This window comes from Lepus europaeus, chromosome 6 (assembly GCF_033115175.1).
Source record: "Lepus europaeus isolate LE1 chromosome 6, mLepTim1.pri, whole genome shotgun sequence".
In the NCBI taxonomy this organism is placed as follows: domain Eukaryota; kingdom Metazoa; phylum Chordata; class Mammalia; order Lagomorpha; family Leporidae; genus Lepus; species Lepus europaeus.
Genome location: NC_084832.1, coordinates 122,870,993 through 122,896,410, shown reverse-complemented (window position 1 = coordinate 122,896,410; position 25,418 = coordinate 122,870,993). Strand labels below are relative to the sequence as shown.

The 25,418-nt window shown below is 48.4% G+C and overlaps 1 protein-coding gene across 1 annotated transcript in view; it reads right to left on the bottom strand.

Annotated features, from left to right (window-relative positions):
• The window catches only part of RESF1 (retroelement silencing factor 1), a 32,142-nt gene extending 11,814 nt beyond the window's left edge, over window positions 1-20,328 (bottom strand). Inside the window, exons 1-2 of the mRNA XM_062195046.1 lie at window positions 20,272-20,328; window positions 19,225-19,308 (exon numbers count right to left, since the gene is read on the bottom strand). The gene's annotated coding sequence lies outside the window, so the exon portion shown is untranslated. The remainder of the gene's footprint in view (window positions 1-19,224; window positions 19,309-20,271) is intronic.
• Window positions 20,329-25,418: the final 5,090 nt, after the last annotated feature.

The window sequence follows — 25,418 nt, the reverse complement described above, 5'->3', positions numbered from 1 at the left end:
AACACTTGTGAGCTCAGGGCTGGAGCTTCCAGCTCCACTCCATAAAGGGAGGGGAAAGCTAAAGGCTAAGTAAGCTCTTACATGAGATGCGCTCAGTGAGCCTCACTCAAGGCCGGTGAACAAACTGGTGGCAGGAGGGGGCGTGCGCAGAGAACACAGGAAGTACCCCTACCTTGCAGTGCCCTGCCCTAAGCATACCTTCCATCCAGCTCTTCCAGGGCTACATCCTGTAGAATAAATGCCAGCATGGCATCTCCTTGAGGTTTGAGAACCAACGTTGCACACTCCCAAGCCCTCGGAGGGGTATCAGGAGAATCCCCAACGTATCGTCAGGGAGTCACATGTAAGGACAGGCTGCAGAACTCAGTCCCAGTCTGATTTGACATCGACTCCAGGAAGATAGTTCAGTTAGAATTGAACTGCAGGCCACCTGGTTGGTGGTATTACAAGTACAACATGTGCGCTGACACTGTGAGACAGTAAGCTAAGCTGCCTGTGGCGCCAGCATCCCATTCAGGCACCAGTTTGAGTCCTGGCTGCTCTTCTTCCTATCCAGCTCTCTGCTATGGCCTTGGGAAAAACTGGAAGATGACCCAAGTGCTTGGGCCCCTGCACCCACGTGGGAGACCTGGATCCTAGCTCCTGGCTCCTGGTTTCAGAATGGCCCAGCTTCAGCCATTGTGGCCGCTTGGGGAGTGAACCAGCACCAGCGCAGAGACCTTTCTCTCTGTCTCTCCCTCCCTCTGCCTGTAACTCTCAAATCAATGAGGAATACAGTGTGAATGTAGAGGAATACTGTTTGTTCACACTACTATTTTTTTTTTTTTTGACAGGCAGAGTGGACAGTGAGAGAGAGAGACAGAGAGAAAGGTCTTCCTTTTGCCATTGGTTCACCCTCCAATGGCCGCCACGGTAGGCGCACTGCAGCCAGCGCACCGCGCTGATCCGATGGCAGGAGCCAGGTGCTTCTCCTGGTCTCCCATGGGGTGCAGGGCCCAAGCACTTGGGCCATCCTCCACTGTACTCCCTGGCCACAGCAGAAAGCTGGCCTGGAAGAGGGGCAACCGGGACAGGATCGGTGCCCCGACCGGGACTAGAACCCGGTGTGCCGGCGCCGCAAGGCGGAGGATTAGCCTAGTGAGCCGCGGCGCCGGCTTGTTCACACTACCATTTAACCAGTCTTCAAGTGATGGACACCTGGTTTAAGTTTTGCTCTTATCAACTATCTGACACTGGGGCCAACGTTGTGGCACAGAGGCTAAGTCACCACCTAGGCGGCCCTCATCCCACATGGGAATGCTGCATGGAGTCCAGGCTGCTGGGCTTCCAGTCTAGCTCCAGGATAACTTGTCTGCCAAGGTAGCAGGTGATGGCCTTGGTACTTGGGATGCTGCCACTCTCCTGACAGACCCAGACGAAATTTCTAGTTCCTGGGTTCTGCCTGGCCCAAACCATGCTGTTGTGGCCATCTGAGGAGTGAACCAGCAGATGGAAGACTTTCTCTCCCTCTTTCATCCTGCCTTTCAAATAAATCTAAAACAATTAAATTAAACAAAACAAAACCCAACCCAACCAAAGAATCTCTACCTGACATTGAACATCCTTACTTTTACATTATTTGGGCTAAACCTTTGGGGAATTCCTAGGGCTGAAATCTTGTGTCAGAAGTCATCAAAAGTACTTTGATAAAGTGTAACAAATTGTCTTCCAAAAAAGATGAAGTTTATTCCACTTTCATTAACAGTACACTGACATATGTAAAAATGGATTCTAACTAAATGATGGGGGGAATAGAATATAAAAATTAAGCATTAACACTACACCCAACAACTACAAAATACAGATTCTTTCCAAGTACAACAGAATTTTTACCAATAATCTCAGATTTAAAATAATTTAGGCGGTGGACATCTAGCCTGGTGGCTAAGATGCTGTTCAGGATGCTTGCATCCTGCATCCCAGTGCCTGGCTTGATACTCAGTCTCAGCTCCTAACTTCACCTTTCTAACAACACAGACCCTGGGAGGCAGTGGTCAAGGTTCAAGTATTGGGATTCTTGCCACTAATTTGGGAGAAGTAGAATGAGTTCCCAGCTCTTGGAACAGCTGGGATGTGCCTGACATTTGAGGAAGGAACCAGTGAGTCAGACTTCATTCACTCTCTCCCCTTCCAAAAAGTAATTAGTTAAAAAAAATCATTCAGACTAATCCATTAATCTACAGTGGAATTAATCTAAATTATAGTCTTGAAAATTGCCAAATAGCTAAAAAAACAAGTAATGAACTTGTAACAGGATAATTGTCAAAGTAAACTTGAAAAAAAAGAGTTGAAATACTTTCCACATTTATTGGAAAAAAGAACAAGTTAATTCAAGGAAAGGAAGTAAGGTAGAGTGAACTAAGATAGAAAAAAATAGTGATTAGGTATGTTACAAGTTGGCTCTTCACAAAGAATAACAAAAAAAATCAACACACCCCTGACAACATTAATTATGGAGAAAGGGGACCGGCGCTGTGGCACAGCAGGTTAATGCCCTGGCCTGAAACGCCAGCAACCCATTTAGGTACTGGTTCGAGACCTGGCTGCTCCATTTTCGATCCAGCTCTCTGCTATGGCCTGGGAAAGCAGTAGAAGATAGCCCAAGTGCTTGGGCCCCTGTACCCACATGGGAGACCCGGAAGAAGCTCCCGGCTCCTGGCTCTGGATCAGTGCAGCTCAGGCCGTTGCGGGCATCGTGGGGAGTCAATCAGTGGATGGAAGACCCCTCTCTATATATATCTGCCTATCGTCTCTCTGTTTAACTCTTGACTTTCAAATAAATAAATAAATCTTTAAAAAAAAAAATCATGGAAAAATACAACAGTTGAGAAGAGAGGCTACCACTACATGCTTTGGTCATTAAAATGTAAAGTATGTATTGTGGTAACTTTACATCAATATATATAAAATTTAAGTGAAATGGACAAACTCCTTGAACATTACACCAAACCAGTACTGACCCAAACGAAGAGCATCCTCAGAAACTTCATTACAGGCATCTCCAGGTCTGCGCACCTTAGGGGAGCATTCTAACCCCACCTAAGGACGAAGCGTTCATTTTGGGAACACGTTTTACATTCTAAAACTAATTCCCAGTAGCCCAGTGGTAAGAGACACAAACATGTGCAAGGTAAGTTCTGATAAACCTAACACCCATTCATTACAAGAACAACTGTTCTGGCGCTGGCTTTGTGGCGCAGTGGGTTAAGCCAATTGCTGCGATGCTGGCAACTCATCAGCACTGGTTGGAGATACTGGATCCTGGCTTTAGCCTGGGTGAGCCCCAGCTACTGCAGCCATTTGGGAACTGAAAAAACAGAAGGAAGACCTTTGCCTCTGTGTCTGTCCCTCCCTCTCTCCGTCACTCTGCCTTTCAAGTAAGTAAAAATAAGTCACAATTTTCTTAAACAAAAGAATAGTATCAAACTAAGGATAAAAAGAAACTCCCCTAATAGTGATAAATGGCAGCTAAAAATTTTACAGCAAGAACAAATAATAGGGAAAAAAAATCCATGAAGTAAGAATCAGACAGGAAAACATCAAACCAACGTCAAATGCTATATAGAATATCCAAAACAATCCACAGATCTTTTGGCTATACTGTCACAATTTATTAAAATCTCTGGAAACAAGGTCAGTATAGAAACATACCAGCAGTAATAAAATTAAACACATATAAAATTAAACACAGATGGCTCCGACTTAAAATTTGTGACTTTACAATGGTGCAAAATCAACACAGGGTCCTGTAAGTGGGAACCACGATGTCCCCCCAGGCCAGCAATATTCAGCAGAGCACTCAGCGAGCAGCTGCAGCTCCCAGCCAGCCACGCATGTGCTCAGCAGGTAAACTCCGGATACTCCACGGGGTACTGAGCGGCCGGCATTTTCAGGACAATGACAATCAATGCTTTATTATAAAACAGGCTTCGTGCCACCTACTGCTCAGCTGTAAGATGAACCAAGTGCTCTGAGCATATTTTAAGCAGGCTAAGCTAAGGTATGATGTTTGGTAGCTTAGGTGTATTACATGCATTTTTTTTTTTTTTTTAATTATGATGGGATAACCAAGAGACAACCCCATTATGAGTCCAGGAGCGAAATTAGCAAAGACCTAAGTGTTAAACGCATACCATGTTCACAAATTTGAATATTAAAGATGCCAATTATCTTAAAACTCACATACTGATTCAATGCCATCCCAATAAAAATTCCAAAAGGATTTGTAGAAATGTTTCAGCTGGTTCTAAAAATAAAAGAAAATGCAAAAAACAGGGGACGAGAAGGACAAAGAATCTCTTTTCTGGACATTTGACTTATTATAAAGGTAGTTAACAGGTATCTTCAATGAATGGTCCTGGGTCAAGTGGACATCCAAGAAAGATGTGGTGAAATGGCACAAAAAACATTGGCTGTAAGGGGGAAAAAAATCACAACATGGAATACATCAAAATTAACAACTTCTGTTTACTCCAAAACATCACTAAGGGAGTGAAAAAACAAGTCACTGAATGAGAAAACACACAACACACGAGGATGCAACGATTTAAACTTCTGTACCATGAAAAACATCTGTATCAAAATAAACTACTTCCACAAACTTTATGGTGTAACAAAAGCTTACATATCTGGACTAGACAATGTCTTGGGAAAATGTAGACCAAACAAACTTAGGCTAAGACTTGGAGCAAGCACTGGGGTGCAGTGGATTAGGCTGCTGCCCGGAGGGATGCCCACATCTCCTATCCGAGTGCCAGGTGGAATCCTGGCTACTCCACTTCTAATCCCGCTTCCAGCTAATGCACGGGGCAAAGAGCAGACGATGGCTCAAGTACTTGGGTTCCAGCCACCAAAGATCAGGATGAGCTGCTTCCTCCAGCAAGCCCAGCCCCACCCCATCTGTTGCAGCCATTTAAGGTGTGAAGCCAGGGAAGGCAGGCTCTCGCTCGCTCTGAGTGAACCAGGAAAAGGCAGGTGCGCTCGCATGCTCTCTGTCCCCTTCACTCTTTCAAATAAATAAAACAGAGTAAGACAGAGTAAGACTTAACCAGACACTTTTTTGAAAAGTGCTCATTAACACCAGAAGGCTTTACAACTGACAATACCAAGAAAGCAGAGTAAAACCCAACTCTAATTTGACGGTGATAGGAGCAGCAAGTGGTCTGTGATATAAAGTAGCCACCCTGGAAAGAATCTGACATTACTCAAGGGTAATGAGACCTCAAGTCCAACTCCTAGGAGCAGACCAGAGACAAATGCATGATGTACAAGAAACAAAAACTGCAAACCTAAATTGACACAACAGAAATACTCCCAAAACGGGCAGGCATGGTGACCCAATAGGCTAAGCTGCCACCTGGGATGCCATCGTCCCATATGTGTAACTTGGGAGTTCTGTTCTCTCTCCTTCTCTGCTGACACAGAAGAAAAAAAAAAAAAAAACTGATCATAAAATAAAAGCACCTGGAACTCCACAGAGCGAGGGGATGAATGGGGAACAGAGGTTTGTGAAGATGCTGCAGCCACCCTGGAAAGAATCTGACATTACTCAAGGGTAACGAGACCTCAAGTCCAACTGCCCAGAGTAGAGCAGAGACAAATGCATGATGCACTACAAATCCAAGGGCTGGATAACCTGTCTCCAAGTCGGCAGTCCCTACTTTGGGATGGAAGGCGCTGCTGGAACTTTTGAAACTATCGTAATAAAGATCACAAGCAGCACGGTTTTTATGGTCCGGTTATCAATTCTGGTTGAAGCCTCTGCCGCACACCTCCCATCACCCGCACCAGTGGCAAGGCTGGCACTCACCTGTCACCCACACCTGTGGCACAGATGGTGCTCACCGGACAAGATCAACTGCAGCTGAACAGAAGAGTCTGCTCTGGGGGCCACTGTCATGGCACAGCAGGTTAACCCGCCCCTAGCAATGCCGGCATCCCATTTGAGTGTCAGTTCGGGTCCTGGCTACTCAGATTCCAACCTGGGAAAGAAGCTTAAGATGGCTCAAGCACCAGGGGCCTTGCCACTTATATGGGAGAGACCTGGACAGAGTTCTGGGCTTCGGGCTTTGGCCTGAACCAACCCTGGCTGTTTTGGCCACTGGGGGAGCAAACCAGCAGATGGAAGATCTCTTCCTCTCTGTCACTCCCTCTTTCACTTTGCCTTTCAAATAACTTTTATAAAAATGTGCAGGTAACAGCTCAAGTTTTCTGAGGGAAAAAATCAAAAGCCACAAGCTAATGTTACTTCATCAGCCTAACTTTAAAAACACTGCCTACAAGTCTACCATGTTTTACTGAACTCTGACTTACACTAAAATTGATTTATTTTTCCCACTGTTTAATTCCTTTTCTGTACTCCTGGTTCCCAGCACGCCATCTCCGGCACACTTCCTTCAACAAACAGCATCCTCTGTCATCTACCTGCCCCAAGAAAGCATGAAACAGACTCATAAATCAAAACTGCACTTACAATGACAAAAGTGGCCCATCTCCTATCAAATTTCAACATTAAAAACTCCATTCCTGGGGCCGGTCCTGTGGCGTAGTGGGCACATGGGCACTGGTTTGAGCCCCAGCTTCTCCACTTCCAACCCAGCTCTCTACCATGAACTGGCAAAGCAACAGAAGATGGACCAAGTGCTTGGGCCCCTGCACCTACGTGGGAGACCAGGAAGAAGCTCCCAGTTCCTGGCTTTGGATTCGCTCACCTCCAGCTGTTGCAGCCATTTGGGGAGTGAACCAGTGGATGGAAGACCTCTCTCTCTGTGCAACTCTTTGAAATAAATCTTTAAAAAATAATAATAAACCCATACCTGTGGCAGGGATTAGCCCACCAGTTAAGATACTCACATCCCACACTGCAGTACCTGGGTTCAAGTCCCAGCTTCCAGCTTCCTGCTCATGCCGACCCTGGAAGGCAGCGAGCAAAGGCTCCAATGACGGAGTTGCTGCCAGCACATGGGAGACATGGATTGAGTTCCCAGCTCCCAGTTTTCATCTGGCCCAGTCCTGGCTGTTGATAACAACTGTAGAGTAAACCAGGGATGGGCACTCTCTCTGTGGCTGCCTTCTTTTGTTTTCCAAATAAACAAACAGGGGCTGGCATAATGGCATAGTGGGGAAGGCTGCCGCCACCTTAGACGCCAACATCCCATATCGGCACAGGTTCGTGTCCCGCATGATCCTCTTCCAATCTAGCTTCCTGCTAAAGGGCTGGGAAAAGCAACAGGTGATGGCCCAAGTGCTTGGGCCCCTGGACCCACATGGGAGACACAGATGAAGCTCCTGGCTCCTGGCTTTGGCCTGGCCCAGCCGATGGAGGATCTCCCTCTCTTTCAAATAAATAAATAAATATTTTTAAAGATTTAACAAAGTCCCATTCCCCTCTCCTTCATCCCTGGCTTCACCCTGTGTCTACATTAGAGCTCTCACAAGAGCACAGTTAACTACCTCCCCAGCGCCCACGTTTTCTCAGCTCTCCATCTTCACAGAAACCTTTCCGGAGGGGCTCTGCACTGCTGCCCAAAGCGCTCCTTACCCTACTCCATGGTCTGTGCACGGGGCAGGGCAGTTAAGCACCTAGTGACAGAGAGGGGAGACGGCGGAGGCCTGAGGTTCATAGTCAGGGACACAAAGGGACGAAGACACAGAGACGCAGGCCTGTAGTGCAGGGGGACACACTTGGAACAAAATGCCTCACTGCTCAAAAACGAGATGGAGAAGCCGACAGCAAAAGAGGATGCTGTTACAGCTGCACCTGTCCAACTCCACGTGTCGACTTGCCAGTAACACCAACATGTTTGCAGAGCCCTGTGTAAGCTTCCACACGGCCCAAAGGATCCAACGTCTCCCTAACGACAACCCTCCTCTGGAACGCCTCCCTCAGGTGGGAGGGTGCTCTAGCCTCAGTAAACTGAATCTCTGCCTGCCCTTCTGCATTCGCATGGTCCCAACACAACACCAAACAGAACCACAGATTCTCGCATCATCACCAGCCAGGATGGACAGCTACTACACTGCCAATTTACCCTGTTTTACTGTACCAAAGAAACATAAAAATAAGCTTACTCTAATATCCACCCTCATTTGTTCTTACTTCCCTGACAATTAACAATTTCAACATGTAGTCTTTTTATTTTTTTAAGATTTATTTTTTTATTATTTATTTGAAAGGTAGAGTTAAAGGGGGAAAGAGGGAGAGAAAGAGATCGATCCACTTACTGACTCCCCAAATGGCCCTAACACCCAGGGCTGAGCCAGGCTGAAGCTAGGAGCCAGGAGCTTCTGCCCGGTCTCCCACATGAGCACTGGGGCCCAAGAAGCTGCCCCATCTTCAACTGCTTTCCCAGGCACATTAACAGGGAACTGGATCAGAAGTAGAGCAGCCAGGACACAAACTGGCACCCATGTGGGATGCCATCACAGCAGGCCGCAGCTCAGCTACTACGCCATGATGCCAACCACAATATGTAGTCTTGCAATAAAGTTGCAGTACTAAACCCAACAATAACTACTATGACAGAGTGGAGGAGTCTTCACAAATTTCATGGAAAACACTATAAAAAATGCATGAACTTCGAATGGTCTCTGCATCAAACTAGCTTACCTTTTAATGCCCCTTTTCCCCACACTTTTCGAAGCACCATCGTAAATCACCCGTATGTACATGTACAGAGTGGTGTGTACTACACTTCTACCGATCGGCAGCTCCAGGAGCACCAGGACTGGGTTTTGTCCAGGATATTCTCACCGCTCGTCCGTCAGTAAATACTTGCTTGATGAATAAATTCTGTAGCGTTTCCTTCCATTTAACTTTTTAATGTTTATGCATGTTTTCTGAGAAACTTAAGTCAACAGATCATATTGTCAAAATAGTTAAGGATGGTTACATAAACCCTAAGAACATCTAAGTTCTCCTAAGACAAAAATGACAACCACAAATGCCCTTGTGTCCCATACGAGACTGCCTGAGTTCAGTTCTTCAATCAGGGTCCAGATCTCAGCTTTCTGTTGATGCAAATCAAGGGATGCGACAGGTGACAATCAAGCAACTAGATTCTTGTCATCCACTTAGACCCGGATGAAGCTCCTGTCTCCTGGCTTTTTCTGAGCCAAGCCTGGACTGTTGCAGCTATTTGGAGAGTGAACCAGCACATGGAAGATCCCTTACTGTCTCTGTCCCTCCCTGTCACTTTGCCTTTTGAATTAACAAGTTTTAAAAATATATTATCGAGAACTCTTTTGATGTAAGTATTGTGCTGACCAACTGTTCTGGCAGACACAAAAGAAAGGGAGACAAATAAAAGGCGATGTTTTATCATCTAAAGAACTTATTTTTTAGGTTTTTAAAAATTTATTTGATAGGCCGAGTGACAGAGAGAGAGACAGAGAGAGATCTTCCACTTACTGCAAGCTGAGCCAGAAACTCCAGATGAGTCTCCTAGCAGGGATGCAGGGGCCCAAGAACTTGGGCCATCTTTCTCTGACTCTCCATATTCTCCAGCAGGGAGCCAGATGGGAAGCAGAGCAGCCAGAGCTTGAACTGGCACTCCCATAAGGATGCAGATGTCTCACATAGCAACATAACCCACTCAGCCACCAACCGGGCCCCTGGAGAACTTTCTATATTTGAAAAAAAAAAAAACCTTACCAAGTCATCTTTAGGTTTCAAAGGTTTGAGATTTAAACTTTATATAATGAGGCCAACATTGTGGTACAGTAGGTTGGCCTCCTATATGGGCAATGGTTTGAGTCCTGGCTACTCCTCTTCTGATCCAAGTCTCTGCTACACCCTGGAAAAGCAGTACAAGATGGCCCAAGCCCTTGGGCCCCTGCACCCATGTGGGATACACAGTAGAAGCTCCTGGCTCCTGGCTTTGGATCGGCGCAGCTCCTGCTGTTGCAGCCATTTGGGGAGTGAACCAGCAGATGGAAGACCTTTCTCTGTCTCCCCCTCTCACTGTCTGTAACTACCTCTAAATAAATAAAATCTTTAAAACAACAACAAAAAAAAAAAAGTGGGGGAAAGATTAAAGGGAATGGCTGCAAGGAGCGATAAATTTAACTACTCAGTCCAATTTCTTAAGGATCTCATGAAAACTAAAGAACTATTTATTTAAAAAATTACTTTAAATGATTTTGTATCCACCCAATGCAAAGCACATAGTTTAATTAAGAAACTGTCAACCAATCAGCTCCCTTAATACTGTCAGTCTTGAACTATCATAGATAATCCCGAAGCAGACAGCATTATTAAATAACGCCTGTAAGGAATAAGCAGTATTAGTATCACACACAACAAAAGCACACAGAGACTTGAATACAAAACTGAATGAAAGGGGACCTAACATGCTGTCATATGCGGAAGCCAGTCATTCTACAGTTAGGATGAAACAGCAAGAAACAGAGTGAGAAACACCTCCCAGATGAGGGTGACTATCAACTGAAGAGAGACACCTACTTTACTGCATTGAAAGCGCTACTAAGGGCTCAATGCTTGTCTCCGGATAACCGAATCCACAAACCTAGATTTCTAGCAGAATTCCACGTTCGCTCAATGAGGCACATTCTCTGAAATACCTGAACACCAAGTTTAAACTCTGAATTGCTAAAAATTCATTTAATTTATATTTTATCTGAAAGTCAGAGGGGCAAGAGTTTCCAGCCACTGGTTCAGCCCCCAAATGCCCACAACAGCCATGGCTGGGTCAGATCGAAGCCAGGAGTCCAGACCTCTACCTGCATCTCCTGCATGGGTAGCAGGGACCCCAGGGCTTGAACCATCACCTGCTGCTTCCGAGGGTGGACACAGACAGCTCGAGTCCAGAGGGCAGCTGGGACTCCAACCTAGACACTGTGACACAGGATGCAGCCTCTCACGCAGCATCTTGCTCACTAAGCTCAATAATCAGGCTCCTGTAGTTTTCCAATAATTGTTTGTTAACATTTAAAAAGCCATCACTTTTTAATGAAAGTATTTATTGACATAACCTACGCAAACTAGTGCTGCTTTCCAATTGTTGAGGCATACACACGCTTCCGCTTCCTGAGACCGCGCGTGCCTAGGGTCTCGCAGCCCATCCGGGACTCTCCCCGGACTTCCCTCGGGCTCTTCTTTTCCTGTGGTCCCACACTGCATTTCTTTGCTGTCAAACTTCAGCAGGGAGAATAACAGAGAAAAACAACCAAATCACAAGCTGGGTCTTTGAAAAGGTCACAATTGATACCTACTTAGCTAGACCAACCAAGGAAAGCGAACACTCAATAAAATCAGGGATGAAATAGGGGTGTTAGCAATCTTTAGCTGTAACATAAAATTACAAAGGAATACAACTAAGGCAAGAGATAGCTAAGGGTTAACTGCAGAAGCTGAGAAAAGCACATGGGAAAATCCTCTTGTAGTTTGGTTTGTCCCCCAACCCCACCCCTTTATCGACGATCTTGAGGCAAGAGACAGATAAGGGCCAATTAGAAAGCCCAGAAAAATTCCAGAAACCTTTACTCGGAGGCTGTTTTACCAGCTGAGACAGCAGCTGAACAAACTCCAAGTTCAAAAGCCTAATCACTCCAATCTCTTGATTGGTGAATTATTTGTCAATAGGGGCCAGAGCCATAGAGTAGCGGGCAAAGCTGCTGCCTGCATTGCAGCTATCCCAAATGGGCACCACTTTGAGTCCCGGCTGCTCCACTTCCGATCTAGCTCCCTGCTAGCGTGCCTGAGAAAGCAGCCAGAGATCCATCTCCTGCAGGAGGGGGGCAGTAGATCAGGGCGAGGATCTGAAACCAGTTCTGAGCACGCACTCCCCGGAGTGTCTTCCTGAGGGGTGTTCCGGGAGAGCTCTTCCTGCACTGCATGGGGGGCAGGGCGGCACGGACTTCCGGAGACTAGGGAAAGCCCAAGCTACAGGAAGGCAGCTGGACCGAGACTGCTGTGAGTAAACAAGCTGTGTCCGTGAGCAGGAAGCAGGAAGCGGTCTTCCACTTCCCCTCCCCTGCACATCCTGCATCCTGGATATGCCCCTAACACTCGCAACAAAAGCCCTCCCAAACCACTGGACAGGCAGCTTCGTGAGGGAACCACAGCTTCTCACTGTCTCCTTTATTTACCACAAGTCAATCAGGTTGTCCTCACGTGGCAGAGGCCCCTCTCAGAACACAAGCAAGAGAAAGTCAACTCTCAGAACACAAGCAAGAGGAAGTCAACTCTAAGTGGGAACAGGCGGAAGGGGCGATGTGGTAGGGGCTTTTAGGAACGTGGGCTGAGGGGGGCTTTCAGAGAGTAGAGGAAGAACACAGAGCCAAAGCAGTGGGAGTGTACACCTGCCCGGCTCCGTCCTGCAGCCCTCAGAGCATCCAGTCAGAACACACGTAACCATACAAGCAGACAGAGGGACTGAACACGAAAGGGGGAACGTAAGTTGTTTGTGAAGGGGCACAGGAGGCAGTGCCCTCCTTTGTTGCTGGCTCAGCCTGCGGATGCACGTGCACTGACCAGTGCCTGCACAAATACACACTGCTTCCCGCTGAGAGCCTCCGTGTCCTGCCTCGTGGAGAATCCCACACCACTACCGTTACTCACCAAAAAACACACACAGGCTCAGATTCATTGGGGGATCACACGAAAAATTTTAAAATTTCGGACCAACGATACATGCTTTTCCAAAACAGAAGATGAACAAACTTCACCCAACTGAATTTTTGGAAGTCAGTGTTACAATGATATCAAGCTTAGGAAAGAAAGCACAACGAAACTACCGGGATATTTTAAACAAAACTCTTTAAGAATACAGATACATGGGGCCAGAGTTGTGGCAAAACAGATTTAGCTTCTGCCACGGATGGCAGCATCCCATATGGGTGCAGCTAAGAGACCCAGCTCCCTGCTAATGCATCTGGGAAAGCAGTAGAAGATGGCCCAAGTGCTTGGGCCCCAGCACCCATGTAGGAGACCTGGAAGAAACTCCTGGCTTTCGATCAGATTGGCACAGATCTGGCTGCTGCGGCTACTTGGGGAGTGAACCAGCAGATGGAAGACACCTTTCTCTCTCTGCCTCAGCTTCTCCTTCTCTGTAACCCTGCCTTTCAAATAAATAAATAAATCTTAAAAGGAAAAAAAAAAAAAAAAAGATGTGTATATGAATTAGCAAGGAATGAGACACAGTAATAACGACAAAGAAAAATCAGAAAAATCTGAGGCAGTTTACTTGCTTAAACCTGTTTCTCAGAGAATGTTCCAGGCAAATTTATCTTTCAACAATGTAATGAGAAAGGGTCAGACCTCCATTCAGCCAAAGAAAATTAACTGTAAGAAACCAGTGTGATGGCCGGCGCCGTGGCTTAACAGGCTAATCCTCTGCCTTGCGGCGCCGGCACACCAGGTTCTAGTCCCGGTTGGGGCGCCGGATTCTGTCCCGGTTGCCCCTCTTCCAAGCCAGCTCTCTGCTATGGCCCGGGAGTGCAGTGGAGGATGGCCCAAGTCCTTGGGCCCTGCACCCGCATGGGAGACCAGGAGAAGCACCTGGCTCCTGGCTTCGGATCAGCGAGATGCACCGGCCTCAGCGGCCATTGGAAGGTGGACCAACGGCAAAAAGGAAGACCTTTCTCTCTGTCTCTCTCTCTCTCTCACTATCCACTCTGCCTGTCCGAAAAAAAAAAAACAAAAACAAAAACAAAAACACAGTGAAGGCCTGGCAACATGGCCTAGGAGGCCGATCTGCTGCATTCCATACGGCAGCACTGGCCTGAATCCCAGCTGCTTCACTTCCAATCCAGATTCGTGCTAAAGCACCCGGGAACGCAGCAGAGAAAACAGCCCAAGTGTTTGGGCCCCTATCCCCATGAGAGACCTGGATGTCATTCAATGCTTGTGGCTTCAGCCTGGACCCATCTCAGCTACTGCGGACATCTGAGAGTGAACCAGCTTTCATGTTTCAAATAAATAAGTATTTACAAGAAAAAAGACAAAAAAGGGAAACCAGTCAGAGTCAGAATTTAAAACACACAATGAAAATGAAAATGCACGTTGCCTGAACAAGGGCCATCTTATAGGCCATTTCCTTTTCCTCCTCCATCTTTTTTAAATTGTTGTTAAAGTTTTCTTTTCTGGAAAATAGATCAGAGAGACAGATCTTCCATCCACTAGTTCACTCCCAGTCAAAGCTGAACCAGGCCTAAGCCAGGAGTCAGAAACCCCATTCGCGTTGCCCATGTAGATGGCAGGGACCCAAGTACTTCAGCCATCATCTGATGTCTTTCTGATGGACTTTAGCAGGTAGCTGGATCAGAACTGGAGGCAGGACTGGACTGGGACTGGAGCCCAGACACTGTGACATAGGTCGCAGGTGGTGTCCCAACACTGGTCTAAGCCCATGTGCCACCATGCCCACGCCAGCTTCCTCTTTTCTACACCCTGTACAACTCCACTAGGCTGGCTACAGAAGCCCTGGCAAACTGCTTCCTTAGGGAGCCCTACCTTCTCATCAGCCTTTACCCATCCCAAGTGTACGGAGAAGAACGTTGCCCAGAGTGACTGCATTGTGAAATATGAAATGGAGAGGTCTGGTTAAGCTCAATGACATCAGCGAAGGACTTATCACACAGAACCAGACTTCCAAGAATGATCCAAGGATGACCCAAGGGAGATAGCAAAGGGAACAGACTCACGGGCTTAACGATAAGGAGACAACTCAAAGAGGCCTTAAGAGATGAAAAGTTGGGGCTGGCGCTGAGGCACAGCACGTTAAGCAGCAGCTCTCTGCTGGAGCCTGGGAAAGCAGTGGAAGATGGCCCAAGTCCTTGGGCCTCTGCATCCATGTGGGAGACCCAGGGGCCTGGGTCCTGGGTCTTGGGTTTGGATCAGCGCAGCTCCGGCCGTTGCTGTCATTTGGGGAGTGAACCAGTGGAAAGAGGGCTTTTCACTCTGTTTCTCTCTCACTGTCTGTATCCTCTACCTCTCAAATAAATAAATAAATAAATAAAATCTTAAAAAAAAACCCTGTTGTACAGTATAAAACCAATATACAAAATCCAACTGGATTTCTATTCAATATTTAATCTGGAAAATTAGCAACTCCACTAACAGTAACATCAAGAGGAATAAAACACTTAGGAATAAATTTGACAAAAGTGGAATTCAAACTCTGAATATCACAGAACATTGCTGAAAGACACTAAAGATCCAAATAAGTGGGAGCCAGTTGTATTCTTAGGTAGAAAAACTCAATTCTGTTAAGACGGCAATTAGGACTACGAGGCCATTGCGACACAGAGATAGTTAACTTCACATCTGAACCCTGAAAGGACACGGTGGGATTTTACTGCCTCGGATGCCACTGATAGCAACAGGCAGCATAAACAACCAGCTTCACAAACATCAAGGGGGTCTTCTGTCCTATCAGACCCACCCTCCCCAGATGGGAGTTCAGAAATACAACTGCCCACCACCCAGGCAGAAGGGAGCCTGACTTCAAAGGCCCCACCCTCTGTCCAGGCACGCTGGACCGCTCTGCAGACTCCACTGGCCCCTGGCCCACTCGCTGTCTCAGTGTCAGTCTTGCTGTCCTGTCTACAAGAAAAGCCTGTTCTTCCTTAACCAGCCGCCTCCTCGCCTTACTGGGACATAACAACATCCTAAAACCTAAAAGGCAACACTGCCCAAACAGGACTACAGATCTGGTGCAGTCCTACTCAGAAGTTCGTAATACCTTTGCAGATTGAGAATGTGGTCCTAAAATGCACATGGAAAGACCCACACCTCCCAAGTCAAAACTGAGTACCGTTGACAAGGTCTTGTAGTACTTTCGTAACACATACACTGACTAGGGCCGGTGTTGTGGCACTGACTGGGACACTGCATTCCCTATGGCAGAGCTGGTTCAAGTCCTGGCTGCGCCACTTCTGATCCAACTAACTGGGCCTGGGGAGGCATTGAACAATGCCAATTACTTCAGTCACTGGCATCCAAGTGGGACACCCAGATGGAGTTCATAGCTCCTGGCCCACAGCAGGTGGTTGGGGCTACTTGGAGTGTGAACCAACAGATGGACGTTCTTTCTCCTTCTCTGTCACTGTGCCTTTCAAATGAATCTTTAAAAAAGGCATACACTGATTAATGGAACAGAAGTCAGAAATAAGCTCACATTTATGGTCATTAATAAGGAAAGAGGCTGCGGCCAGCCTTGTAGCACAGCGGTTTAAGCTACCACCTATGACCCCAGCATCACACACGGGCACTGGTCCACGTGCCAGCTACTATGCTTCAGATCCAGCTCCCTGCTAAAGTATCTGAGAAAGGAGAAGGTGGCCCAGTGCTTGGGATTCTACACCCCTGTGGGAGACCCAGGATGGAATTCCAGACTCCCAGCTTCAGCCAGGCTAGCCTGGGGGGCCATTGGGAGCATCTGGGAAATAACCCAGTGGCCTTTAGCTCTCTCTCATTCTCCCCCTCCGTCCTTCCCTCCTTCCCTCTCTGTAACTAGTTTCGAGTCAATAAATTAATCTTAAAAAAAAAAAAAAAGAGAGAGAGGAACTATTTTTAAAAAGAACTCCTAAAAGAAACTCTCACAATTTGACAACAGGTAGATACCACATGAAAAGAGGCAGAACTTCACTACCAAGAACATGTAAGTCACAACCCTAGTGGGATGCCACCTCAGGATCACCAGGACTTCTACACGTGGAAGCCAAGTGGCTGGGGGTGCACTGGGAAGAGATCCAGCTTGTGCTGGAAGCGCCTCACGCGGGGAGTGCTGCCTCCTATGCTGTCACACTCACGCACAGGTGACGGCAGCAGGTGACGGCACGGGTACTGAGTAACAGCCACCCACACATCTGAGACCAAGGAGGCGTTCTGGGCTCCCGGCTTTGGCCTGGTCCAGCCCTCACTGTTGCAGGCACTCTGTTGTTCTGCTGTTCACGTAGAAGAAAACAAACATTAAAAGAAGGAAGTGCTGGTGTGGATGTGCACAAGCTGGAACTCTCACACGCATACTCTGGGTAAGTCTGGCAGCTCCTCAAAGGCTCCCACAGCTCCATGGCCAAGGAATTCCACTCCTGGTGTTGACCCAACAGAGCTGAATGCACAGGTACCTAAATCCCTTTCGATCCTTCTTAACAGCAGCCCGAAGGAGAACCATTCAGATGTCTGCCAACTGACGGAGAGATGAACAAAACGTGCTGGGATACAGCCCATGGAGCAATATTTGGCAATTAAAAGGAATGACGTATATTCCTTGAAAGCATTGTGCTGGGGAGAGACAACCACAGCAGACGAAATATTCTATGATTTCAGACTGACTGACACAGGAAACTACATCAGGGTCTGCCCAGACATGGCTGGGGTGGGGGAGGATGGGGCACTACCACCGCTGAGCCAGGAGATTCTAGTTCTGGGGGTTAAGAAAACATTCTTCAGGTCACAGGGTTAATGGCCGCAAAACCCTAACATACTAAAAATCACCAAACCATACCCTGAGTGTAAACTAGATGAACTCATGTTGTATGAAACCTGTCTCAGTCTTATTTAAAAGAGAGAAAAAAAAATCCAGCACATCCCTGTTAGAGCACAGATACCCCCAAGCGGAAGAGTGGAGAGAGGAGCCTGCGGCTGTGTGCCCTGCTCCAGGCCAGCCCTGCTCCAAGCCTCCTGCAGCCAATTAGATACACATCTGGAGAGGGCGGTACCGCCCAGTGGGGGGAGGGCTGAGGGATCTACTATCATCTCTGCGGAGGTCACAGATACTGTTCCAAGTCTTTAAGACTTTCCTTCAGATTCACATTCTGGTTCCATTCACAACTTCAAAATTACGTAACCGAATAACTTCTCCCTTGGGGCTTACCCCCTCCCCCCAAAAAATGCACACACCATCTGACTATACTTTGTTTCTTAACACTTAATTGGGCAATACAATTTCTTTTAAACACACTTTGCAATTTTTAACCACAAGAGTTTATTTATAAATGAAGCCTTGTAATCCGATCCATCCCAGGAGAATCTAAGTTGTCATTAGATGCTGGGAGGTTTCAAACAAGAGCAGCAGACGCATGGTTCTGGTCTCATGGACACACTAGCCTCTGCAGGCCAGCCTCCCTGAGCGCCCTGCATTTGCAAGTACTTAGGGCAGGGCCGCCCACAACAATGCTCTTGGAATTTCTCAAGGTTCCTTAGACTACTTCCTCCTTCTTTCAAGGATTCTACCACTGAAACTTTAACTTGCATTTCTATGGCCAGGGCTGGTCAGCGGCTCTTCCTTTATCTCAAACTGAATGCTTTCTGTGTCTTCTGGAATAGTTGGGGGTGGGGACGAGTGGGAGGCTGGCCTGGTTAGACAAAACAAAGATTCTTGAAATTTACCTTTAAAGAAACATTGCAGACAGGACTAGATCAATTCCCTAAACAAGAGCTGCCCAAGTAAAACGCTGATAATCCAGAAGGTAACCAGGAAAAGCAAACCTCCTCAGAACACAACGCCACAACTCGGGCACTTTGTGCTTCCAACAGGGCTGCAGGCAAAACCGTGTGTGGCCAAGAAGTAATTGGTGTTTCCTAACAAAAGGACCACCTCCCCCTCCAATAAAAAGACCCTGCAGCATCTACAGTGATGGCTTAACCAACACACAGCTCAAGAATCTGGTTAAGATGAGTGCACTGAATTTCCTGCAAGATAGTGTAAGCTTGTCAGGTGGAGGGGGACACTGCCCATTGATGAGGAAAGCTAAGATGGACAGAGCATTTACTACATACCGGGACCTGTTCTAAGCGTGTTCTGTGTATGAAACCCACGTGCCTTGTCTCAGCAATCCCATGAGCTAGGTGGGTGCTGCCGTTCTCTTACAGATGAGAACACAGAGTGAGGGGCCCATCTTCCCAAGGTGGCACAGCAAGGGGTTGCAGGGTGGATGCCCAGAGACCATCACTCGGCCTGCACGGGCCTGGTTCCCCCACCACTCACTCCACGACAGCCACTGCCCCCCCCTCAACAACCCCTTCCTCAGGGTGCTGCGCTGAAGGGCTGGACCCTCCGCACCACACCAACTACCCCGTTCCTCCTGCAGCAGTAACACCACCTCCATTGTGTCCTGTGGTTAATTTTCAACCGGTGTTGATCTGTGGGGTTAATCATTTTATTCCACAACAGATAAATTACTCGCTGAGAGGGAATGGTCAGGGAATTAAATCACACTTACCTTCAACTAGAACTCTTCTCTAGTAAGCGTGTTTCCATTGCCCTGCAAACGTGCCAGTCTAAGTCCACACAGTGTCTACACTTCCTAGTAAGAAAAAAAAAAAAAAACAACACTGTATGATCGGCGGCAGGACCCGCTAGCTAACGCGTTTGCCTGACATGACTGTGCAGCCGTGTCCCCTAAGGTTGCCCTAAAAGCACAGTAAACACACTGCATTCTTACGGGTGCTAAGAACGGGACAGAAGCCAGATCTGGGCTCAAAACGCCATTCCCTTAGGTTACTTCTCCAGGTGCCATCACATCTCATCTCAACGATGTTCCTTTTGCATTCATGAAAGGGAACGCGGCGACAGGGGCTGGAGGGGGCAGGGAGGAACGTCACTCCGTGCAACTCCATCCTGATTGAGAGCCAACACGCTCTGCAGAAAACCGCAGCTGCCGAGCGGCTCGCGCGGCCGAGCAGACACACATCACCTGCTTTCCCTCCTGCAGGCGGGCGCTCGAGGCCCACCGAGCGAGTCCCCGAAAGCCCGCTCGCCCGGGGAGCGCGCATCCCGCGGGACGCCGCCCGAGCCGCGAACTCGCGCACGGGGACCCCGGCTCCTCCGCACGGGCGCGCCCACGGCCGCCTGCACCCGCGAGCCGAGCGCCCGCGCCCCGGGGTCGGCTGCACAGGGGCGGGGACGCACAGACAGGAAAACAAAGGTGTGGGGGGGTTTCTTGGTCCTTTTCTCTTTTCCCCACTCTGCCACTCCAGCGACAGGGAGCGGTCCGCCGCGACGCGACACCGCGTGCGCCCGCCCGGGGCTCGGGGTCCTCTCGGGCCCCGCCGCCCCTGCGTCCCCGCCAGGCAGCGACCGCGGCGGGCGGCGGCCCGAGGGCGCGGAGGGCTGGGCGCCGGGCCTGGAGCTGCCCGCGGCCGCCGCTCGCCCCGCGCCGCAGAACAAAAGCCCGCGGCTGCCAGCGCGCCGGGCCCCGGCCCGCGGCGCCCCGCCTGGCCGGCCCCGGAGGCGCGAGGCTCCGCGCGGCACCCGGCCTCCCACTTACCGCGGACGCGCAGGGCAGCCCCGGCCGGCGGGCGGGGGGACGGCGGCCGCCTCCCGGCCCCGGAGTTTAAGTCAAGTGGGGTCCGCCTCCGGGGGCGGGCCGGGCAGCCGGGCCGGCTTCCCTCACCGCTGAGCCCCGCCCCGGGCGTGCGGCGCCGGGCGGCCCCGCTCCCGGTCCTAGTGCCGCCCAGATGCTGCGCTCAGGCCCCGGGGCCCGCGCCGCCGGCCGAGCGGAGCACTTTCCCCGGGCTCCGGAGAAAGCTGCCGCGCCGCCCGCGAGAAGAGCCTCTCGCTTCCTATTTGCATCAGAATGTTGGCACAGCGGTCAGAAACAAAAGCCTTAGAGCTATTTCGGCCTGTCACCTGCGCGACTGGCAGTGTGAGACCCTAAAACAATGTTAACAAGGGTAAAAGAAATTGGGCAGGTTAAAAATAAAGTTGCTTGTGAGCTAACTGCATACTGTTCTGCTTCTGTGCAAATTAGCTGGGCTTGCAAAATGCTTTTATAAGATAACTGAACTTGTAGCATGTGATGAATGTGTTAATGCTTTTATGAGATAATGGAGCATGTGATAATTATTTTAGGAGCTATGTTAAGTTTTTGGTCACGATGACCCGATGACCCCGTATTTGTGCTTGCTCAAGGTCTTTGTTCCCTTACCCTGGAAAAACCCTTTACCTTGTGATTTGTTTTGTCATACTGTGGTTTATCTTGTGATCTTTTGTAATGCTGTGGAGATATGCTAATGTTGTGGTTTTAAGCCTTAAATACTCTGTGCGGTTAATAATCGGGGCCTCTCTTCTCGCACTGCACCAGAGGGTGCTGTTGTGCTTAGAGACGGCCCATCTGCGCAAATGTAATAAACTTCCTCATGTTTTTTGCATCGATTGGAGTGGAATTTGTGCTTCTGGGGTCGGTAGAATTGTGAGACACCTTTCGGGGTCTTACAGCAGCAGTCCCCCAGTTCCCTGCGGTCCCCTTCAGCTGATTCAGCTCTGCGTGCTAGGACCGTCGGCCAAACCCCATCTGAAGGGTCCAGCCATTAGCCCCGGCTCCCCCCACTCTAAGACCCTCACCAGCCACACCACTCTCTCCATCCCAGGCTCTACTCACTATCTCAGAAGCCCAGCCCAGCCCAGCCCCTCCCAAGCCGTCCCATCCACTAAGCTATATAAGCCACCAGTCTGTGCGAGCCCACTCCCTCCCTGCTGTGTGTTCCCAGCTGGCTTTCTGTTGCATGCTCACTAGGAGGGAGCCCCTCTCTGGTCTGTCTCTGAATAAAACTATTCTGGCTGTGAGTCCTTGTTCTGTCTCCTCGCTTTTCTGTGCTTACACCGGGAACCTGGGTTCGAGTCCCGGCTCCACTCCCGATTCCAGCTTCCTGCTCACGTGCCCCGTCCTGATAGAGAAACTTTACTTGGTCACCCAAGTCACAGTTTGTCTCTCTCCACAATCTCATGCCTTATTGATCATCCCAGTCAAATCAACAACTCCAGGAAGTCACAGGGCCTAAGAAACCCAAGGAAACTGGGGGTGTCCGTGAGTAACTGAGGCAAGTGGCAAGTTCTTAATCCAATGGTAAACCAATGGATCAATCATATAATCCAGTCAAGCAACACACTGAATTCAGTTTGCATGAACAGTAGTGGGAGAAGTAAAAACATGGTTTATTTTCAAAAAGCTTAGCTCTGAGTTGGAAATTATTGTAGCCAGCTTGAATAGCAGCTTGCTGATGTAGCAGCCACAAAGCTCATGCACTTGAACTCCACCCCCCCCCCAAGAAAAAACAGTATAATCAAAAAATAGGGAAGGGTCAACTACATAGAGCCAGTGAGCCATTTCTCAGAGGTGGAAACGAACAGGAGGGGGAGAAGCGACTGTCTTATAAATAATAAATCTTAGGTAACCTCTGGGAAGACTGTAACCCATAGTACTCAGCCAGTGCGGAAATGGGGGAGGGGTCTGCATGCTAGGAAAATAAGTTGCCTGCTGGGACTACACCCACTGTGCCTGCCTCCCAAACACCCAATCTTTCAAGGCCACTGTTAAAAGCCTGGTTTTCCTGTACTTTGTGTCCAAGTCCGTTCTTTGAGTTTAGGCAGGTGGGAGTGTTTCCCACAATTTCGGCGGCTGTTTCCCACAGTAGGTGGCTACTGGGTTGTAGAAGAGCTGCAAGCATGGGAGCAGAAGTTGAGTGCAGAGAGGGCGGAGGGTGGCCTCAAAGAGACCTTCCTTCCTACCGGGCAGGGGCTGCACTGGTCTGGCCTCAGACTGCATTCAGACCAACCAGGGGCGTCACAGCTTATAGGAGGCAAACGGTGAAGGCATCAGCTCTGAGACCAGTCCTATTCACATTTTTAATTTTTTTAAAGATTTATTTTATTTATTTGAAAGGCAGAGTTACAGAGAGGCGGAGACAGAGAAAGTCTGCCATCCACTGGTTCACTCCCCAAATGGCTGCAATGGCCAGAGCTGGGCTGCTCCAAAGCCAGGAGCTTCCTCTGGGTCTCCCACATGGGTGCAGAGGCCCAAGCACTTGGGCCATCCTCTACTGCTTTCCCAGGCCATAGCAGAGAGCTGGATTGGAAGTGGAGCAGCCAGGACTTCAATCGGTGCCCATATGGGATGCTAGCACTGCAGGTGGCAGCTTTATCTGCTAGGCCACAGCGCCGGCCCAATATGCTCTTCTTAATTCATTTTTCTCAAGTCTTAAGTTATTTTTCTGTTCTTAGCATTCGCAGACATCAGCTCCTGTCACTGAGGTTGTAGCTGTTTTTGCAGATGTGGGCATTCAATTCTACTCTCAACATGTTTTCCCCCTTTTTTATTCAATCATTATGCTGTTCAAGACAAATTACTTAAAAACAAAATACAAAAATAAAATGGAGTTACTTATGTTGGTTTTTATTATGCTCTATGCACATACCCTTGTTGGAGGCTTGCTATAGGCTGTCTCCTGCTAATACTAATCGCGATAGTGGCTTTTTGTTGTTTGCTTTGTTTTTTTAAATCTCTGACCGACTCCTACATGATAGCATTAACAGGGTACGATGCCCATTACTGCAGCCAACTTCAAGGACTATCGGCTCAGGGACTTTTTAGGGACATTTTGTTGCACTGTTCAGCCACACACCTGTCAGCAGTTCCTGGAATACTTTGCTTTTACATAAAGCCCTACTGTATGCTTGAGATGGTTCTCTGTATGCTTAGATGCCTCAAGGAACAACCCTACCACTGTAACTTCCTCATGTGGGTATAAAAACAAAGAATAGCTAAAATCGGGGCTTGCCACTTGGGATGTGAATCCTGTCCAGTCCACACTCGTAATAAGCCTCCAGTGCTGCCTTCAGTCTCTGGTCCGTAATACCTGGGTATGCAGCAGGTGATGCTATAACGAGTTAGAAGGCTGACAGGTAGTTGGTTCAGGTCCCCACTGGTATGAGAAAACGGGAAGTTCCGGTAAGAGCGAAAAACATGCATGCTTCTCACCAGAAGCTGCCTTTAATAAGACAAATCTGATCTCACTCCTCTGTTCTGGTTTTTTTTTTTTTTTTTTTTTGGATGTATTCATTTATTTAAAGGCAGAATTAGGAAAGCAGAGAAGACAGAGAGAGATGTTCCATCTGCTGGTTCACTCCCCAGATGGCTGCCATAGGTAGGAGCTGGGCCAGGCTGAAGCCAGGAGCCGGGAGTTTCTTCCGTGTCTCCCCATGGGTAGCAAGGGCTCAAGCAGTTGGGCCATCCTCAGCTGCTTTCCCAAGCCATTACGAGGGAGCTGCATGAGAAGTGGAGCAGCTGGGACCTATAAGGGATGCCAGCGCTGCAGGCGGTGGCTTAACCCACTATACCATAGTGCCAGACCCGAGTTTCCAGTTTTAGAAGGACAATGGAGGGCCGGTGCCATGGCATAGCAGGTAAAGCCACCACCTGCAGTGCCGGCATCCCTTATGGGTGCTAGTTCCAGTCCCGGCTGCTCCACTTTCAATCCAGCTGTCTGCTATTGCCTGGGAAAGCGTACAAGGTGGCCCAAGTCCTTGGGCTCCTACACCGGCATGGGAGACCCAGAATAAGCTCCTGGCTCCTGGCTTCAGATCAGCTCAGCTCTGGCTGTTGCAGCTACTTGGGGAATGAACCATCATGGATGGTTCTGTCTCTCCTTCTCTCTCTGTATAACTCTTTCAAATAACTAAAATGAATTCTTTTTTTAAAAGGAGATGGAAAAACTAAGTTACTTATCCCAACCCTCTGGTGGCCTTTTTTGTTTTATCACCAGCAGGCTAGACAGGATTACAATTCTGGCCTGCTGTTAGGTTTCCTCCTCCGCCCTCTGATTCATTGTTAACTGCTATTCTGTTCTTCCCCTGAATTGTGCTTAAAAGACCCTAGGTGGGCAAGCTCTAGGGTAGTCTTCTCTCGGACCACCCCTGATGCTGCGGCAGGAGTCTCTGACTTCAATAAATCTTGCTTTGCTCATTGTCCTGCCTGCATGGAATTCTTCACCTTAAGTGGCTCAGGTGCTTGGGTCCCTGGCTCCCAAGTGGGAGACTCAGGTTGAGGTCCAGGTTCCAGGCTTCAGCCTGGCCCAGTGGGACAGATACAGGTACCTGGGTAGTAAACTAGCAGATGGAATCAACCTCTGTCTGTCTGTCTTTTTCTCTCTGCCTCTCTTCCTCTCTTTCAAATAAATTTTCAGAATTTTAAAAAAAGAGACTGAAAAACAACACCTGCAAAACTGCTGATTCAGTAGGTCTGGGATGGGGCCGGAAATTTGCATTTCTAGTAAGTTGCAGTTCTATTAAGAGGAGCCTGGAGCGTGGAGCTACTGACTGCTGATCTTAGAAGCAACAATATAGGGTAGGAGTCAGAGCATGTTTTCACTAAAGTGTGTGAAAGAAAGTGCACCCAAGACATGCATAGGGGATCATTTTTTTTTTTTTCAGATCACTGTAGTATGGAACACATACATTAATGCAGAAGATTATTATTGAAGAAAAGGAAACAGATCAACAGTTTGTATTTCTATTTTGGATATTTATATATATATATTTATTTATATGAGAGACAGAAGAGAGCTCCCATCTGCTGGTTTACTCCTCAAAAGCCTGCACTGGGTGGGGCTGAGCCTGGCCTGGAGCCTGGAGCCAGGA